Below are 19,701 nucleotides of genomic sequence, written 5' to 3'. Positions count from 1 at the left end.
TAGTAGAGACGGGGTCTCACTCTTGCTCAGGCTGGTCTCGAACTCCTGACCTCGAGCGATCCACCCGCCTCGGCCTCCCAGAGCTAGGATTACAGGCATGAGCCACCGCGCCCGGCCAAGGATTGTGTCTTACCCCCACCTCCATGCTCCGGCAGAGGTAGGGGAAAAAAACGAAACTAACATTTACTGAATAGCTACTATGCAACAGATCACTTTACATACATAACCTTTACTTCCTAAAGATACACCTCAAGATGTGGGATCATTATCCCCAATTTACAGATGAAGAAACTGAGGCTTAGAGAAGTCAAGTGACATGCCTAAGGTCATACAACCACTAATTGGCAGTATGGGACTCAAATCCAGGTCTTCTGACTCCAGACTCCTATTTTTCAACCACTCCTCTTAGAAAAGTTGGCACAGATTAGAGTCATGCTTGGCACAGCCCTGGCTCCATCCACAAGATCCATCCATTCATTCCTTTATCAGCCAACATACATACACTGAGCACCTACTGTGTACCAGGTACTGGGCTAGGCCCTGAGAAGCAATAGGCAAAGTCCCTGCCCTTCTAGAAATTTCTAATGTAGAAAGACAATAGTCAAATAAACAAATAAATTAGACATTTCTGATAGTGCTAAGAAGAAAATATAGTAGGTGTATGGGAGAGAGAACAACATGTGTGAGTGTGAGAGAAAGAGATACAGCAAGACAGAGAGAACTAGAGCTATTGATGCACATTGTTAGATGTTGTGATCATGAAAGGCCTCCCTAATTAGGTGACATTTCCACTGGGTCTTAGGGATCCACTTCTGCCCCAGGGCAGCAGAGAAGGTGCCAGGCCATATATTCCTAGAACTCTGAAGGCTTGAGCTGGGAGGGCCTTTGAATCATTTTGTTCATCCTCTTGTCACTTTATAGATGTGGAAACTGGGTAGAAAGCAGGAGGGGTTTACAGAAAGCAGGAGGAATTTACCCCAGAGGGACTAGCTGGGCTGGAAACCAGTCAGGGGGCAGGGCCTTGTGGGGACCCCTGGTGCTATGCCCACCTTTCACACTTGAATCAAGTTTTCTTTTCTTTTTAACACCCAAACAGGCCAGTAGTAGCTCAAGTTTTCTAAGAAAGGAAACTCTGAGATCCTTTTCCTCTCTCCTTCCTTACTCTGGGCTAGGAAGAGCAATTAACAAATTCATGGGTTGTCAAGTTGTGAATCACCCTTCTGTTGACACTTCTATTCCTAAAGCCCATTGTTTCAGTGTTTGCCCAATCACAGGGCCTGACCATCACTGTGATGGGGGTGGGGGTGACTTGGGGATGTGGGAAGCTGAGAGAGAGCAGGGGTCTACCCAGTAGGGTCTTTCATTTTCACCAAGACCAGCTTTTAGTTGTCCTAGTGAACGGAAGGGAACATCAGCTGGGGCCCATCCTGAAGAGTCTAGTTGGCTTTCAGATGTTACGTATGAGATTTCTCCTTACCCCCGCCCTGTCTTAATTATGACTCCAACTGATTTCATTTCATTTATTTATTTTTTACTTTAATCACCTTTCTTATTACAAATCCAACTGTTTTTAAAAGGGAACTTATATGATAGTTGAGTCTTAGTGATATAATTACTTTCTCTGTCTGGACCCCAGTTTCCTATTCTGTAAAATGGGACTGAAACAGAATTCAGGCTCTTCCATTCACACCTGCTATGACTTGAGATGGTGGGAAGGAGAAGTGGTCCTGGGGAGAGTCATGGTCCCTACATTGGCCCCTCCTCAGCTTCGGGACCCCAGACAGGCACTCTGGGAACTGCTGTGTAGCTCTACTACCAGCCTACATCTCTGAGCGCCCTCCATGCCTGGAACCGTGCTAGGTGTTTCCACACAGTCTCTCAATTTTCCAGACATAATCTTACAACAAAGGAGCAATCTTTTACTTTGTAGGAGTGGAAACTGAGGCTCGGAGCTCAGTAATTTGTGCAGGGCCCCACAGTTGGAAAGAGGGACTTCATACCCAGGTCTGGCTGAATCCAGGCCCTTGCTCTAGCAGGGCCCTCCCTCTGAGGGTGACTTAGTGAGTTCAGTCACACGCAGATGATCCTCCCCAAGGAGGATCACCCATTCCCTCCTCCTGTTGTTCTTGTCCTACGCCCCACCTCATGTGCTCACGGCCAAGGTAATGGACCTTGCCATTACCAATAATTGTACCCCTACCCCATGTAATTTCAATACCAAGTATCCTGCCTTCCTAATACTACGTCCTGCTTTTCCTGCCCACTCCTTGTAGACCCAACTCCTGTGGTTCCTTGACCCACCGGGACCTTCAATCCATTGATCTTCCCATTTTTTTGGTCACTGTTTCTTGCATCCCTCAAGTCCTGACTTTCCTCCTTAACCAGCTTAGATTCCATGGACCATTGCTTTAGTTACTTCCTTGCTCAGCCTCAACCCCCTTGCTCCTCTCTCATTAAATTGTATCCACCTGGCAAAACCACGCCCCACACGGCTGACTGAGGCTGGAGACAGGCACAGCCCTGCTGACTGGTCTCACTTGAATTTCATGCCCACCACCCTCCAGGGCTGCCCCTTGGCACTTGCTGTCTGCCAATCCTGCCATATGACCCAGGGTTTTCACTCTCCCACATGTGTAGGACCATGTCATACCTTCTTTCTCCTCTATCCTCCTCTCAGCTAAAGACTCTGCTTTCTAGTAAGCAAACAGAAGCCATCCACAGGTCATTTCCTTGGACTCTCAACACCCTGTTCACTGGCCCTGGGCTTCATTTTCAGCCTCCCTTCCTGTCACTGGGGATGAACCTACCTGTTCCTCTCTGGGGCTACCCCTCCATTTACACACGAGAACCTATCCTTCTCACCTGCTCAAGGCCCTCACTCCAGCCAGTTTCCCTGTCTCCCTGACTGGATCATTCCAATCAGCATTAAAACATCATTTCTTGCATCTCAAAAATCCACCACAAAACCAGAAAACCTCCCTTGACCCCAAATCTCCATCCCCTTCTACCCCCTTTGTCTATATAGCAAAACTCTTTGAAAGCATCTGCACTCGCCACCTCAGGGCTCTCCTGTTCTCTCCTGCACACACTTCATAAGGGTTTTGTTCCCACCGCTCCACCAACACTGCTGTAGTCAAGGTCACCAGTGACCTTCACATTGCTAAATAGCATCATCAATTCCTTTTTTTTCACTTTACTGAGATATGATTCATATAACATACAATTGACCCATTTAAACTGTTCAATTTGGCCTGGCACGGTGGCTCATGCTCGTAATCCTAGCACTCTGGGAGGCTGAGGCAGGAGGCATAGCTTGAGCTCAGGAGTTTGAGACCAGCCTGAGCAAAAGTGAGACACCGTCTCTACTAAAAATAGAAAAAATTAGCCAGGCGTGGTCTCGAGTGTCTGTAGTCTCAGCTACTTGAGAGGCTGAAGCAGGAGGATCACTTGAGCCCAGGAGTTTGAGGTTGCTGTGAGCTAGGCTGACTCCATGGCACTCTAGCCTGGGTGACAGAGGGAAATTTTGTCTCAATAAATAAATAAATAGGAAAATAAAGTATTCAATTCAATAGTTGTTAGTATACTTTCAGAGTTGTGCAACCAGCACCATGATCAATTTGAGAGCATTTTCATCACCCCCAAAAGAAACCTGTACCCTTTAGCAGTCACTCCCTGTTTCCCCCTCAGCTCCCAGTGCCAGACAACCACTAATCTACTGTCTCTATGGATTTGCTTATTCGGGACATTTCATGTAAATGGAATCATATAATATGTGGCCTTTCATGACTGGTTTCTCTTACTTGGCATAATGTTTTCGAGGTTCATCTACGTTGTGGCATGCATGAGTGCTCCATTTTTCTCTTTATTGCCCAATAATAGCCTATGGATCTATGATTGCCACACTTTATCCATTCACCAGTTGATGGACATTTGGGTTGTTTTCACTTTTGGGTTATTATGTAGAATGCTCCTGTGGACATTCATGCATGAATTTTTGTGTGGATATATGTGCTCATGTCTCTTGGGTATACGCTGAGGAGAAGAAAGAATTGCTAGTCATTAGATAATTTTTTATTTAACCATTTGAGGAGCTGTCAGACTGTTTTCCAAAGCAGTTGCACCATTTTACATTCTCACTAGCAGTGTCTGAGGACTCCAGCTTCTCCCCACCAACACTTGTTATTATCCGTTCTTTTTGATTATAGCCACCTTAGGGGGTGTGAAATCGTATCTCATTGTGGTTTTGGTTTGCATTTTCCTGAGGACTAATGATGTTGAGCATCTTTTCATGTGATTATTGGTCATTTGGATCTTTGGAGAAACGTCTCTTCAGATCCTTTGCCCATTTAATTAATTAATTAATTAATTAACTAATTAATTTTTGAGATAGGGTCTTGCTCTGTTGCCTGGGCTAGAGTACAGTGGCATCATCATAGCTCACTGCAACCTCAAACTCCTGGCTCAAGTGATCCTACTGCCTCAGCTTCCCGAGTAGCTGAGACTACAGGTGCATGCCACCATGCCCGACTAATTTTCCTATTTTTTGTAGGGATGGGGTCTCACTCTTGCTCAGGCTGGTCTCAAACTCCTGAGCTCAAGCTATCCTCCCATCTTGGCCTCCTAGAATGCTAGGATTACAGGTGTGAGCTACTGCATCCAGCCTCCTTTGCCCATTTTTAAATTGTGCTATTTACTATTATTGAGTTGTAAGGGTTCTCTATATATTCTAAATATCAGTCCCTTATCAGATATATCATTTACAAATTTTTCTCCCATTGTAATTGTATTCATATTTTACTTGACGTCTAAATTCCTGTGACACAGCTCATCCTTTTCTCTCTGAAATACTTTCTTTCCCTGGTGGTCTAGTGGTTAGGATTTGGTGCACTCACAGCCACAACCACAGCCTGGGTTTGTTCTGGCCAGAGAACCAAAAAAGCAAAAAAAAAGAAATACTTTCTTCACTTGGTTACTTGGTTTCTAAGACACCTCCAGGTCCTGGTTTTTCTCTGACTTCACTGACTGCTTTATGTGGTCTCCCCCCGGTCTGCTCAACCTCTCAAGAGTGAAATGCTCCAGGACTCACTCCCTGGTTCCCTTCTCTTTGCTGTCTACAGACACTCCCTTGGTGATCTCATCCAGTCTCAAGCTTTAAATGCCATCTCTGTGCTGGCAAATCCCAAATTTATATATTCCAGTCCAGAACTCTCTCTGGAACGCCAGGCTCGACTCATTTATCTAATTTTACTCAACGTCTCTACGTGTATGTTTATAGTCATCTCCAACTTTGTACATCCAAAGCTGACTCCTCGAACTGAATTACTCCTCCCCTAGCAAATGGCAACTTCTAGATCTTGGGCCAAAAACCTGAAGCCACTTTCCACTCCTTTCTCTCTCACACTCCACCTTCCGATTTGTCAGCAAGACCTTTGGGGTCTACCTTCAGTACACAGCCAGAATCTGCCCAGTTGTCTCTCCAACTGGCGGCTTACTGCCACCTCCACCGTCCAAGCCATCGCCATCTCTCCAGGATTTTCGGAGCTTCCTGGCTGTTGGGCGTGTCTCCCATAGTCTGTTTTCAACCAGGCAAGCCAGAGTTATCTTTTTAAAGCACAAGTCAGATCATGCCATTTTAACGCTTCCTCTCACTTGGAGTAAAAGCCAAGTCCTTCCACTCCTCTGGAGGCTGTGATCTGCTTCCGCCCTCCCCTCCCTCACCAATGGCAGCCACACTGGCCTCCCTGATGTTCCTCAAATGTGCCAGGCCCACTCTCATCTTGGGGCCTTGGTGACTGCTCTCCTTCGAACCCCACCTGGCTGCTTCCTCCATCTCTCCAGTCTTTTCCTCAGATGCCCTGTTCTCAGGGAGCCTTTTCCCACTACCCAATTAGAGCGGCAGCCCCCTCCCCATGGCAGCTGTAGCCTCTCCTCTGTTGTCCATGGCCACTAACGCTGCCCGCCATGCTGAGTATTTGCCTACTCACTGCCTATGTCCTCCTCGGAACAGAAGCTCCAGGAGGGCAGGGATGTTGTCTGGTTTTGCTTTCTGTGTAATGCAGCACCGGGAAACGTGTGGATGCTCAATAAACATTCGTGGGATGAGTGATGGTATGCTTGAGGAAGAGAGGAAGGGGCATTCTTAGATAACCGGATCCTGCAGGGTGTGGCGGAGTGTGGCTATAGCCAGATGCCTGTGGTGGGACTTTGAACTGAGCCCTCCCCAAGGTCCCTGAAAATTGGTTTCTGTTTCCCCAGCCCAGGAAGCCTGGTGTAGTGGGAGCCCAAAGCTCCGGTTCTTATCCATTCTTGGCCTCCTCCTGGCTCGGGGACCTGGTGCAAATCTCTTCCCTTCGCTGAGCCTAAGGGTCCTCATCTGTTCATTTTGGCATCATCACCTACCTCTCAGGGCTGGCATAAAAGACCCAGTGTGTGAGCCTGCTTGCCCTCCCCAGGACCAGGGCTAATTTGCTAACTTGGTGCAAACCTCAGACAGGAGTGGGAGTTTTTAGGGGGCAGGGGCATGGGTAAGGAAGAGGGGAAGAGAGAGGGAGACCAGAGAAGAACACGAGGCTGTGAGAGAGAACCAGGAGGGCTAAAGGGTGGGTTCTGAAGGACAGGAGAGCACCAGGAGGCAGAGCTGCCCACGTGAGATATCAGCAGGGCTGCTGGGTTTTTTTTGAGACAGAGTCTCACTCTGTTGCCGGGCTAGAGTGCTGTGGCATCAGCCTAGCTCACAGCAACCTCAAACTCCTGGGCTCAAGCAATCCTCCTGCCTTGGCCTCCCAGAGTGCTAGGATTACAGGCATCAGCCAGCATGCCCAGCCAGGGCCAGTGTTTTGACCTTGCTTCCACCAGGTGTGGCACAGCTTACACAACCCCTCCCTGCCCACAGCCCAGTCAGCCCGTCCAACTCTGCGGGGAGTGGTGAGCAAGCCCATTTCATGGGTGAGGAAACTGAGGCTCAGGAAGGTGGTGATTTGTGTCTGCCTCCTCTCCCCTGCTAGCTTCCAAGCTCCTCAGGTTCCAGCGCCGCCCTCTCCCACTTCTCTCGTGAGGGCCGGTGCTGCTGACTGCAAACAGAAGTAGGTGCTCCAGGCCCTGGCAGATCCCACGGCCCCTTTTGTAACAAATATCTTGCATTCATCTTTCCCATAATGGAATGCAATTCATTATAAGAAACAGATAATATATCTTACTTAAACACCTCTAATTAAAAAAAAAAACAACAAAACAATGTCCAGCTGAAATGTAAAGAAATAAAAGGAAAAAAATCTATAATGTTTCTCTTTTATAAACCTGTAAAAATTCAGGCCGGGCACGGTGGCTCACGCCTGTAATCCTAGCACTCTGGGAGGCCGATGTCGAAGGATTGCTTGAACTCAGGAGTTCTAGACCAGCCTGAGTGGGAATGAGACCCCTGTCTCTACTAAAAATAGAAAAATTAGCGGGGCGTGGTGATGGGCACCTGTAGTCCCAACTACCAGGGAGGCTGAGGCAGGAGGATCGCTTGAGCCCAGGAGCTACAGGTTGCAGTGAATGATGATGATGCCACTGCACTCTAGCCTGGGCGATAGAGGGAGACCTTGTCAATAAAACAAAACCAAAAGCAAAAACACAAAACAAACAAAAAAACTCAGGCAAACTCTTGCAGAACGGGGCTTCTCAAATTTGAATGTGCGTGACAGTCACCTGGGGATCTTGTGAAAATGCAGATTCGGAGTCAGCAAGTCTGGGGAAGGACCCGACAGTCCACGTTTCTAATCCGCTGCCAGGTGTCGCCAGCTGCTGCTCTCGGGCTGCAGATCCGAGGGGCCGAGGGCCTCCGGTTCCTTGCGGGGGGTCCCGCGCACAGCCGCCCCCTCCCCAGGCAGCCCTGCCCTGCTGCCCAGGAAAGCGCCCGCCCTCCACCTAGCCTGGTTCCCGGCATCCACGTGGCCGGGCGCCCGCTGCCGAGACAGCAGTTCCCACGGGAGGAGCCCGTCCGGGGGAGAGGGCCGCGGGGGAGGGAGGGCGGCCCCGTCCCGCAAATTGACGTCCAGGGGGCGGGGCCTCCGCGTCCCCCGCCCTGCCGGCCCCACCCTTCTCCCTGCCCCGGCTCGGGTCAGTAAATCCCCGGAGCTTTGATTCGCTTGCCCCTCCTTTCCTCCTCCCTCCCTCCTTCTCCTCTCTCGGGGTTCCCTCATCCCCTTTGCCCCCAGTAAGAGCTGGGTCCCTGTGGTGGGAACCCAGCTGTTCCTGCCCTCCCTCCCTGCCGGCAGGAGGCCTGCGTAGGGCACTGCTGGTCTGGGCAGGGCAGGAGCACTGGGGAGGCTGTGAGAGTGAGGCCAGGCTGATTGCTCTCTGGAGGCTGCTGGGAGTGAAAACAGTAACCATAACAACGGTAACAACTTCCCTTCCCTCCCAGGAGGAACGCACTCTACAAGGCACTTTTGTTGCCACCATCACGTTTCATCCACACAAACTTGGTGTTATTGCCACTTGGCAAATGACAAAACTGAGGCCCAGAGAGGCCAAGTCACTAGCACAAGGTGCCAGAGCTAAGAGGACATTCTAGGACTTGAACCTGGTATGCTGCACATGTTTTAGGGGTTTCCTGGGCCTGAGTTATCCAGAAAGTCCAACCCACCCAACCCATCCAACCCTGAACATGGGGCTCTAAACTACCATCAGGATCCTTAACTTGGGATGTCAGAACTGGAAATGCTAAAGCTCTTATTATACAGATGGGGACACTGAGACCCAGAGAGGGGAAAGGTCTTGTCCAAGCTCACAAGCCATACAAGGCCCCAGCCCCTATTCCTCAGGCCCTCAGATGAAGTTTCTGGGGCTTTCACAGCTCCCTGTCCTGCTTGGGGACCTGGGGCCTGTGTTTGGGTACAGTGGGGAGGGAGGGTTTAAAAAGCAAGAATCCTCCAAATCAAAGAGGGAACCCAGAAGGGAAGGGGAGATTTAATGCCCCAGAAAATATACTTTGCCTTTAGACTTTATTTCCTAAGACAGAATTGTGTCACTAAAGCAAGAAGGAACTGATAGTGGGTTTGAATCTGGTTTTGTTCTTCAATGTTTTGCCTCCCAGACAGGAGGCTCAAGCTCAACTGCAGAGGTGGGAGATGCTGGGCACCCCAACTCTGGGCCTGTTTGAGCACAAGGGCCAGGCCTCGCCGTGGTTCTGGGGTTGAGCAGGTCTGTGAGAGTGTGTTTTCTGTGGCCTCAGCAGGACACAGCCCAGAAGAGGAGGGGCCGTGTCTGGGCCTGGGTGGAGATCTTTGTCACTGAGCCCAAGTTATGACCAAGGTCAGGGCTCATCCTGGGATCAGGGAATAGGGAGAAGCTCTTGGTCCCTCCCAGGACAGAACCAGCCCAGGATTCTACTCCAAGAGGGCGAGTCAGGCAGCCGGCTGGGAGCATACAGGTCTTAGGCTCCTGGGCTGGAGCATAGGCTCTGGGTGAAGTTGATGTCCTGAGCTAAGGCCCAGGGTCCCTGGATCACCACTGGGTGGGTCCCGAGGGCAGATGAACTTCCCATCTCCAGCCACATTCCCCACTGTACAGCCTACCCACTAGGGCCCTATGGACATGGTTGGCCATCTCCTCCCGCTGTTCCTGCTCAAGGCCTTTGTGCTTACAGAAGCAAGTGGTGCCACAAGCAGCTCTTTCTAGTGGCAGCTGTAGGGGGTCAGCTTCTCTAACTGTCCTTCGGGTTCTGTCCAGAGGTATGTGTGCTGGTAAACCAGCCAACTGGAAAAAAGAACCAAAAGCCCTCCACCACGGCCAATTTCAAGCTATCCATGTGACGTCACTGAATGCGGAGTTGGAAGAGAGGCACATTATCGGCTCTCGAAAGTCAGTGGGTGCTGGCTCCAACGTGCCACTCCCTGTCCCAGGACAGTCCCATTGCCTTCCAGGGCCCAGGAATGGGCTGGGGTCCTGCTGGCTTGCTGGGTCAGGGTGCCCTCGAGGGTGTCCCCTCCTGTCCCTGTGCCTGCTGGTGTGGAGGTGACTGTGATTATGATTGTGGCTGTAGTTGACACTGTGATTGTGATGGTTGAGGCTTCAGTTATTAGTGTCTTCTCAGTGACAGGGGAGGGACCAGTCAAGAAGGTGCCTGTGTCCCTCAAGGGAAATGGCGGGGTACCCAGGAGCATGAGGGCTGTATCACAGCTCTGTCTGGGACACTGGAAACCCCATATACCTCATCAACACACCTCCAGCCACTCTTCCCCCACACCTGGCCTCCTGCTGCATGGAGGAGACAGGAGCCCAGCGCCCAGCATGGGCGATGCCCTCCCTCACCTTGCCACTCCTGAATCTGTAGTCCCACCTGCGCTGTGCCCAACTTCTCCCTCCTGACTCGGACCTGAGGATGAGTTCCTCCTCTTGTCAAAGGACAGCCCTTGGTGGCCTCCCATGGACTGGAAAAAAATGCCGGTTCTTTCCCGGGCTGACTCTAACCTCATCTCCTCCTCCCACCCCTGGCTCCTTATGTTCCAGCTACAATCGGTCACTTTTCTGTTCTCCAAACACAGCAAGCTTGTTTCTGCCTCAGGGACTTCGAGCCTACACTTGCCCCAGTTCTCCCATGCCTGGCTGGCTGCTCATTCTCCTCGACTGCTCCCTCTGAAGGGGCTCCCCAGTTCCTGTCGCCCTCACCACTGCCGCCCAGCGCGGCTCTCATCTGCCTTTCCTTGTTCACTGAAGTGTTACCGGCTTGACTGTCTTCCCCACTGGAGTGTAAGCTCCGGGAGGGTAGCGACCTCATTCTCTGCTGCACCTGGTATCTGGTGGTGCCAAATATTAATAAGTGGATATGGAATAAATAAATAACTGTCTATGTTTGTTTCCCCTTTGTTATCTCTGAGACATTGGTGATATCTCGTCTGAATGTCAGACCTGGTTTCTTCTCTTCACCGGGCTATACAGGGAAGGGGCAAAGTGTCTCCTCTGCACTTGGGCCATAGTGTGAAAGATGGACCAGTGCCCTGCAGGGGCCCCTGTGGTAGTGGCAGCAGAAGTTGCTGGGTGATCTCAAGGGACTTTGAGTCTTGCTGGGGTTGAGAGGGCAGTAGCATCCAACCTTGATTTGTCTTGGTTTTAATAAAGAGGCAGCATCCCCTGTCTGTTTCTCTATTCCGCCCCAGCCCCCAGGCTTCCTCACTGAGTGGGTGTTGATTGATTTCTGGCTGCCCTGCATCCACACGTCCTTTCTCTTTGGGGAGAAGCCCCCACTGAGTCTTGGTGGACATCAGGGCCCCACTGCCTAGTACTGAAGCTGAAGAGGACCACAGACCCCTCTGCCCACTGGCTGGCAGAGAGGACACGGGCATGTACCCTGGGCTCGGCCAAGTGGATGCTTAAGCCCAGGGCTTGCAGTGAGTGACGCAGAGCCAGGACGGTAAGAATTCACTCAGAAAGGTGGCCTTTGGTTGCAGTGGTCAATGTGGTGTCTGATGGTGACAGTGGTGTCTAGGTGTCTTGCAGTGGGCTTGGCCTGTCCAATGCTGTCGCTTCCTTGGTTTCTGGTCTTTATCTGAACCTGAATCACCAGGCTTTGCATCAATTCGGGGAGCTCCCCAACATCTTCCTTTTCTTCACAGGTCAGCCGGAGTCAGAGTCTATTGCTTGCACCCAAGAACTCTAAATGCCACCTACCTCCACCACCAGACATTGTCATGATCACCCTCTCCATCGATCTTAAGGGTTCAGTGCAGGAAATAAAAAGTCCCTTGGTATTTTTAGCAGGAAGGTATTTAATACAGGGTGGTAGGTACTTATATAATCATCAGAGAAGCTCGATGAGCCGAGAGCCACCACCAACACAGGAGCTGTGAAATCCAGAACACACCCCTGAAGCTTCAATCCCGGGATCAGGAAGCTGGATTTAATAAGCTGCTACTACCGTGTTCAGTGCTGCAACTTGCCTCTAAGCAAACAGAAAGCTGGAGTCCCAAGTGCTGGATACCTGACACTGGATTGTGCTGCAGAAAAACTTCATGCTACTGTGACCTTGCTGGCCAATAGACACAGCCAAAGAGGGCAAGAAATAATAAAAAATAATAAAATAACAATAGCAACAACCACCAACACTTACATGGTGCTTATGTGCAAGGTGCTGTTCTGCTATTATCCCTAGTTTATAAATGAAACAGAAGCGCAGAGAGGAGTGAGCCTCACTTCCGCCTTCCAGATCCTGCTCCAGTGACTCTCAGTGGTGGGGCCTGTTCCACGCACAAACGCCACAGGGAGGGGAAAGGCAGCTGTTAGCTGTCCAGCCTCCCCCACTAGGAGGGTGCCCCGGAGGTTGAGAGAACCAAGCCACAGTGTCCGCCCCACAAACCATCCCCACCACTGTCCCCTTTCCATCAAGGCCGTGATCTGCCACCACCATTTTCCATGCCCTGAGCCACCAGCAGGTCATTACCAGCCCCCTCACGTCCACCAACGTCAAGGTGAAACAGAGCCGTCACCATCAACGTCACTACCACCACCGCCATGATTATCCCCATTACTCCCTCCCCAGCCGCAGGGTGGTGTCAGGATGGCAGTGAGGTCACTTCCTCGCCTTGGTGCTCCCAGAGGTAATTGCTTAATTAGATGGTTGTGGCCGGAGCTCACTAGTGACCCTGCACAAGCGGGAACTCTTCCCAGGCTCTGACGAGGCGGGGAAGGACTGTGGGCTACAGGGCCGTGTGGCTACGTGCAACCGAGAGGGTCCGAGAGCGCCTCTGGGAGGCCATTCGGTCCACGCCTTGCCCCACCAGGGCTCTGCCTGTGGGGTGGAGAAAAGCAACATAGCGTGATCATGCAGGGTGCTGGAAGAGTCCATCCAGGTCACTTAGGTAAGTGGCTTCCCCTCTCTGGGCCTCAGTTTCTTCATCTGCAGGATGGGAATGAGAAAGAACTCCCTCACAGAGTGATGGGGGCTTAGGAGTAATGCAGATGGACAGCTTGGCACAGTTTGGCGCCCAGGACACTCGAATGGAAGCCGCTAGTATCTTTGCTCGCTTTTATCAAACACTCACGTCGTGCTCACTCTGTGCTGGCCACTGTTCTGAGCACTTTACACATTTCAGTTCGTTAATCTAAACCTCATGGGCTCCCTGTGAGCTAGGCACTACTATTGCTCCCATTCTATACACGAGGAAAGTGAGAGGTTGTACAGCTAGTTAGTGACAGAGCTAGGATTTCGACACAGGGAGTCTAGCTCCAGAGTCTGAGCAAATGCTTCCCCCTGTTGTAAACAACCTCCCTGCCCGGTCCAGGTTGGAGAAGACACTGCTCTTTTTGTCCAGCATTTGGAAAAGGGCCTCCAGAAAGTCAGTCCCCTGTCTTGGGACAGAAATGCCCCTGTTTACCTTGTCCAGGGCCTCCCATCCCTCGCAGTCAGGAAGTCCTTCCTGTTGTCTGACTTGAGTCTGGGCTGAGGCAGCAGTTCCCAGGGAGGAACCTCCTCAGCCAGGATTCCTCGAGAAAGAGGCCTCAGGAGACGTAGTAGGAAGGAGGGGACTTGACCCCGGGTTTTGGGGGTGGGTGGGTTCTGGGCACGGGAGCGGGGGCAGAGCTCTGGGGTAGGAAACGCTGTTAGCTGCCTCCAGTGGGCCTTGTTTTCCTCGCCCCTCCACGACTGCACCAGGGACCTCCGGAGCCCTCACCGCACCTGCAGGCCCCTCACCGAGCCCCTGCCCCATGCTTGCTGGTGCCTCACCAGTCCCTGCCACTTCCTGAGCCCCGTCTTCTCTGCCCTTGCTCAGTGTCTGACCCCACCGCCAGCTCCGGGTTCTGAAACTCTCCCTCCCGGGCTCCTCCCTGCCCTGCTCTGCTCCTCTTGGTCTCCTCCCCTCCTCTCCCTTCATGGTGGGGCTTCTTGGGGAGCTGGCATGGACCATGGCCTGTGCATCTCAGGGACACCACAGCCTTGGCGTGTCCCAAACCCACCACATCTTCTTCTTTCCCCAGTTTGGCCTCCATCTCAGCCCGGGGCCCAAACCACAAAGAAAGCTGTGAGTCTCCCTAGCCTTGTCCCTCTCTTGCTCCACACTCTGTCCCCACCATCTAACATTTAGTGAGCGCTTGCTGTGTACCAGGCTGAGTAGTGCCCAGAGTTGAGGCTGACCGGGGTGGGTTCCTGGACATCAGTAAACACCTGTGAAGGTCCCACAAATACAGGGGGCGGGAGAGAGCCTGGCAGTAAATCAGCAGGGAGGTCCAGAGGCCTGGCCTCCTCGCCTCAGCTTGGGTTGCCTCTGAAGGGCCCTCTTAGCCCCAGAGCTCCCCCCGGGACAGGCTGAGGCCTCTGCTGCGGCTTCTCCTGCCCCTCACTCCCTTGGGAGTGGTCCCGAACGCAGCCCCCAGTAAGCCTGAAGGCCCGTCCTGTCCCAGCCTCTCGGGGAACCTCTCCTGACCCCTCCCCACCTGTTAGGGGCGGCTCCTGTGATGTCATCCACGAGTTTCCTGTGTTTTTCATTCCTAGCCCTTCTCCACACTTTGTAACTGTTTTCATTCATTTGTTTAACAAATATCCGTTGAACACCTCCAATGTACCAGGCACGTTCTAGGCATGTTCTGGGCACCGATACAGTAGTGGACAAAGCGATGAGAATCCCTGCTCTGGACGAGGAGACAGAAGATAACCACACTGCAAGGTGAGGTGGTGGAGGAAAGTGAGCAGAAAGGAAGGTGCTGTCTTGAGACAGTAACACTTCAACAGAGGCCCACGTGATGTGAGAGAGGAAGCCACAGGGACATCCAGGCCTGGAACATTCCAGGCAGGGGGAACAGCAAGTGCAAAGGACCCTGAGGCTGGAATGTGCCTGTGAACTTGAGATACAAGGAGGCCAGTGTGTCCAGGGTGGAGCGAGTGAGGGCCAGAGTGGCAGGAAATCACATGGGAGAGGTAGCAGGATGCCTCATCGAGTGGGGCCTCCTAAGTTACCAGAGGAGTTTGGGTTCTATTCCGAAGGGGCCCATGGAGGGCCCAGAGGAAGAGCATGCAGGGAGCTCCCTCTGGCCATGTGGAGAATCGTCTGCAGGAGGGAAGCTGGGGCCCATTAGAGGGACAATGCAGTCATCATGAAAGACCCAATGGCGGAGGTGGGGGGCAGTGCCAGTGGTAAGTGCATGTGGGTTGGCTGAGACGGGAACGAGAGAGACACTGCAGGGATGACGTTGTGAATGAAGCCCTGATTTTCATGGGATGACCTGAGTACTTTCTCTTCCTTTCTGTCCAGGGCAGCAGGGACCTTGTCTGATCTGTTTTTGCTCGCTGAGTTTAGCGTATTACCTGGTACACAGTAGCTGCTTCATGAATGTTGGTAACATGCCATTCAAGACATTCAAGATGTGGCACATGTGGATCAAAGGAGATGGGGTTGTGCAAGGGATTTGCAAGTGGCAAAACAGAGTCCACAGGCTGGTGGCCTTGGGGTCATTACTAAACAGTGGCTGGACAGACTCAACTCAGAACCAGCACAGCTTCTAGCCTGCTGTGCCCGCAGTGTGGGCATGTTGCCATGTCAGCCTGGCATAGCCTCCCTAGGAAGCAACCCTCCCCCCACTCACAGTCCGGCCCCCTGGAGCCCAGAGGGGTCCAAGCTTGGAACAGCTATGCCCAAAGGGTAGGCACAGGTGCCCAGGCTGGTGCCCAAGGGGAGGGAACATTCTGCCCTTCAGACCTGTCCCCACCCGGGCCTGAGCCCGCTCCCTCACCCCTCAGGAGACACAAAGGAGGTATGAAGGGGACACAGGACCCCAGGCAGGCTCACTCCCTTGCCTGGCTGCTCTTGCAGGCCAGGGAAACCTTTGGCAGGGCTCTCCTGCCCCTGGGCCAGTGTGGGTAGGAGAAAGAGTCAGCTGATGTGCTGCCTTCTGGTTCCTTCCTCCCATCTCATCGGTGCACTTGAGCAAGAGCCTGACCGGTGTGATCTTCAGGCAGGAGGGGCGAGAGTGAGAGTTGCCTGGGCCACTAGTGTGCAGGTTTGCTGGGGTAGATTGGGGGCCCCATGATTCTCTCTCCTGGGCTCCCTTGCCCTTAACCCAAATTTTAACTATTCATTTAGGAGTGTGATTAACTACTTGATGTCTGTAAGCTCTCTGGGCACAGGGACAGGGTCTGCCTTGTTCACCAGCACATAGCCAGAACCCGGCACTGTGCCTGGTTTATACAGGAAGCACTCGGTAAATGCTGGAGGAATGAATGGAGGGATGAATGAATGAAAGCACTTTGTAAACTAGGAATCGGGAGTGCCGGGAAAGGTTGAACAGTGATAATCATAAAGTGACTGTTGTCTACACAGGCAGAGGAATCAACACAGCAGGAGTGTCGCCAGCATGTGGCTGGGCAGGGTCTAATCTAAGCAGCCTCCTCCCCACACCTCCCCATCCCGCACTCCAGGGTCATGAGACTTGGCAAGACTGAAAATAACAATAGTCATCCACATTGCCTCATTCAATCTGGGTACAAAAGTCATGAGGTGAGTACTGTCACTATTCCCATTACAAAGATTTGGAAACTGAGGCTCAGGGAGCTTAAGTCATTTGCCTAAGATAAATAAATGATGGGACTGGGATTCAAACTCAGGTCTGTCTACGGTCATGGTCCATCAGAGGGTTAGCACGGTCCCTCTCCTGCCCCTCTCTTCACCTTTAAACTTTTCTGTCTTCCCCATCCCATCTTGGTTCCTCCTGCCTCAGCAGCTTTGAGCAGGCACCTGTCAGAGCCTCAGTTTACCTATCTGTAAAATGGACAAGTGTGTCCTTATCCATGTTGTAGTGAAGGTCCACGAGGATAAGAATGTTCTGTGTGAACTGTCAAGGGCTGGGTGAGGTGAGAGCAAGGTAGATGCTGAAGTGACCTGCCAAGGTCACCCTGAGGCAGTAGGGGAACAGGCTTCTGCCTCCCAGCCCTGGGGTGAGCGAGTGTGAGTGTGGGAGGCTATGTGAGCGTGAGGGCGTGGGTGAGGGTGAGTGTGAGTATAGACCTGCCCGCAGGGCCTCTTGGAGGTCAAGAGAAACCCCCATGCTTCCGATTTTAAGGCTTCCAGTATGCTAAAGAAAAAAGTAAAAAGAGTTGCAGAAAACATGCTACATTTTAAGTGTTTACGTTTAACAAATGAATGTTTTTTAACACACAATGCAATGCAATATAATTGTGCTATTCACAAGATAATTACAGGATTTATAGAAAATATTAATTCATAGTGCACTATGGGAGGTGTGGTTGGGTAATGAGACACTCGTAGCGCCGCCTAATGAGTGGCTGTGTGCTCCTCTCCCACTGTGTGCCTCTGTCCCCACGTGTTACATCCTCGTTTGGAAATCCCCATGGCCTGTGACCTTACTCCCTCTGGCTCCCTCCTCATTTTCCCTCCCTGATGCCACCTCCCCCCACCCAGGCCCCTCTCTGGCTTCTTCACTGCTCCTCGAACCATGGGCAGGCACAGTCTTGTCCCAGGGCTGTTGCATTCACTGTCTCCTCTACCTGGAACGCTCCTCCCTCAGACATCCTCACGGCTTGCTCCACTGGTCTTCTGGTCTCTAGTCAAAGGTCCTTTCTCAGGAAGGCCTTGCCACATCATCCTATTTAAAATTGCAAACTGGCTGGATGCAGTGGCTCACACCTGTAATCCCCCCACTATAGGAGGCTGAGGCAGGAAGATAGCTTCAGGCCAGGAGTTTGAGACCAGCCTGGGCACCATAGCAAGACCCTGTCTCTACAAAAATATTTTTAAAAAATTAGTCAGGTGTGGTGGCACACATTTGTAGTCCCCGCTATTTGGAAGGCTGAGGCAGGAGGATCTCTTGAGCCCAGGAGTTTAAAGCATACACACCATACACACATATACATGCACACATAAACATAAACATGCATGCACACTACACACACATGCATGCTCTCACACACTATTCTGGTTTATTGTCTGCTGCATCTGCAGTGCTTTTAACAGCTGGAACATGACAGGTGCTTAACAAACATTTGTTGGGGGAAAGGATGAGTTACTAGTTATGTCAAAGGTCTCTATCTGACACCTCCATGTGAGGCCCACCCCAATTCTTTTTCTCTTTTCTTTTCTTTCCTTCCTTTCTCTCTCTCTCTCTCTCTCTCTCTCTTTCTTTCTTTCTCACTGCTTGCATGTTCTCTGGAAGCCACCCCAGTTCTTTGACCTGTGCCTGGGCATTGCAGGTACTCAGTGTCCTTTGCTCAACGGCCCCGAGGCAGCCACGGCAGCTCTGCTGTCTCAAGGGGGTTGGATACTGGACCCCAAGGAGCCTCCTGGTGCTGCCGCCTCAGAGACCATGATTTAAACCAGCTGGGCTCCGGATCTCCTCCAGTTCCATCTCAGCCATTCCGCTGTGGCTTCTGGGACCCCACTACTAACCCCTGGCGGCCCTGCCCCTAAGTGCAGCCGGCAGGAAGGCCTGAAGGTGACTGTGTGCCAGGCCCTGCGTCCAGTGCTTTGTATTTCGTTCCAACCTCACATTAGCCCCACCCTGTGGATGAGAAGTCCGAGGCATCGTCAAGGGAGGGGTTTGCTTTTCATGGCTCACTTGCTAACTGCCCTGCAGACCTCGCTTCCTCCCTCAGGTGTTTCATTGAGGCTTGAATTCCCAGCGCTCACCATGCTTCTTCTCTGCTTGCTCGAGCTGTGGACTCTACCTGGCATTCCTTTCTCTGCCTTTCCTCTTGGGTCTCAGCTCTGCTTCGTTGTCCTTCCCACCAGCCTGCCCTGAGGGCCCCAGGCCAGGGTGGGGGCCTCTGGGCTCCTGTTCTTGCCTCTTGCAGAGCACTGAGTGGGGGAAGGTGGGGTTGGGGAGGGGACCGCATATACCCTGTACCAGTCTGTCCTCACTAGCCTGTGAGCGCCTTGAAGGTGGGGCAGGGGCAAGTCTTTTGTTAATCTTGTTTCATCCAAGGATTAGTAGTTCATTCACAGATGTTTATTGAGCTCCGATTCTGTGTTCCGAAATCCATGTTGAGTCTGGGGACACAGCAGGGAAGAGGACAGACGAGGTCCCTGCCCTCGGGAAGCCCACAGTCTTGGGTGGGAGATAGACACTTAACAAATGAGTCAGGCCAGATGACCAGTGATAGGTGCTGCGAAGGGGATTAACAGGGACTGACATAGCTTTACAGCAGGTCCCAGTGCCCAGGGCAGAGTCTCACACAGAGTCGGCCCCAAAACGTATTTGAATTAGAGCTAAAAGCCCCCAGGGCCAACTGGCTGTTAAAAGGCAGGACCAACTGCCTCACTGTCCCTGTCCTGCGCAGAGAAAAGCTATTCTGATCAATTTCCTAGCTGTGTGGCCTTGGGAAAACGCCCTCATCTCTCCGTGCCTCAGTTTCCTCATCTGTAAAATGGTATTAAGTATACCTTAAGTATAATTAAGACTATTCCAAGAAATAAATGTGCTAAAGGCCTGCAAAAGGCTTACAAAGAGCCTGGTATACAGTCAGTGCTCAATAAATGGAAAGGAGAAGATGGGGGATGAGGAGGATGGAGCACAGGAAACTTAGAGAAGGGTTGGCCTGGCTGCTCTTGAACCTCTGGGCTCCGCTCAGCTTGGGCGGGCAGTTCCAGGAACGGCCACGAGGTGACGCCTGAATCCCAGTTATTCGGGATCAGCGGCTCTTTTTAGCAGACGAAGCGCTTTGGGACAGGAGGGGCCAGAGAAACAGGCAGGCTCCTTGGGTTTGGGGTGGGTTGGGGC

This window comes from Lemur catta, chromosome 3, assembly GCF_020740605.2.
Source record: "Lemur catta isolate mLemCat1 chromosome 3, mLemCat1.pri, whole genome shotgun sequence".
In the NCBI taxonomy this organism is placed as follows: Eukaryota; Metazoa; Chordata; class Mammalia; order Primates; family Lemuridae; genus Lemur; species Lemur catta.
This window is presented reverse-complemented; position numbering follows the sequence as displayed.